This window comes from Poecilia latipinna, unplaced genomic scaffold (assembly GCF_001443285.1).
Source record: "Poecilia latipinna isolate Pla-1442-1.1 unplaced genomic scaffold, P_latipinna-1.0 Scaffold24, whole genome shotgun sequence".
NCBI lineage: Eukaryota > Metazoa > Chordata > Actinopteri > Cyprinodontiformes > Poeciliidae > Poecilia > Poecilia latipinna.
In genome coordinates, this window is record NW_015112640.1 from 691,711 (window position 1) to 692,855 (window position 1,145).

A 1,145-nucleotide genomic window follows, 5' to 3' on the forward strand; every position below is an offset into this window, starting at 1 on the left:
GAGAGAGAGAGCTGTAACTTACCCCCTAATAGTTCATTGTACTGAGATTCAGATAGCACCGCCATGGCGAGGATGCGCAATTTCTCTCTTTTTTTTAAAAAAAAAAAAAAAGAAAAAAAAGTCCAGTCCAGTCCAGTCCAGTAACAACACCCAAAATCACATGCACGGGTCAGCAGCAACTCTGGAATGAATAGAGTCTTGTCCAACCTTCTTGCAAGAAAAGAAAAAGGCTAAAGAGGATCCTCCCTCCTTGGTGGCGGGAGCGGTCTTGGGATGAACAGAGTCTTTGTCAAAAATAGGGGGGATGGGAGAATAAGCTGTGAGACTTTTGACCACTCCAGCTCATCCAGACCGCATCCAATTCTGAAGGAGATAAAATACTGTGTTTAATTATCAAATAAAGAAGAATTAAGGGTATTTATCAGCAGTACTTCCTACAAACCTAGGTAGTGATATTCTTTTGACGTTATTTTCTAAGCAGTGAGATTTCATGGCTTCCAGACTCTGCCTCAGGCTGATATATGTGGGTTTTTGGCTGGCTTTTTTCTTTGTAATCTGACATGCATGATAGGAAAGATACACTTACCAGATTGCATAATGAACCAAATTTGGTACTATGCAGTATAATTGCCTGCGGTATATTTACCAAGAAGTATATGAAGCGTCGATCATGTGTTAGGACTGCGCATTCTCCAGTCAGCTTATCTATTAGGACAACAAGTTTTTTAAAAACAAACAAAGAAACAAACGAACAAAAAAAAACAAATTAAAAAACTTACTCTGCTCCTTTAACGCGTCGACTCGACCAAAATTCTTTTTGAATAAAACTGCGATTCCCTTCCCCATTCGTAAATCTTCACTAACGCAGTGCGCTAATGATTCCTGGTTTGGAGCGGAGAACAGATCGCCGGTCGCATATTTTATCTTGCACATCTTGAAACACAGTCCGCAGTTAGCACAAGCAACGCAAAAATTCACTGACGTTGAAGCCTACAATCTGTTACGAATTAGAACCTCAAACATCTGGATCCCATTTTCTGGACCACCCAAGTTGCCCCATCCCCCACTTCCGGACCACCCAAGTTGCCCCTCCCCCACTTCCGGACCACCCAAGTTGCCCCTCCCCCACTTCCGGACCACCCACA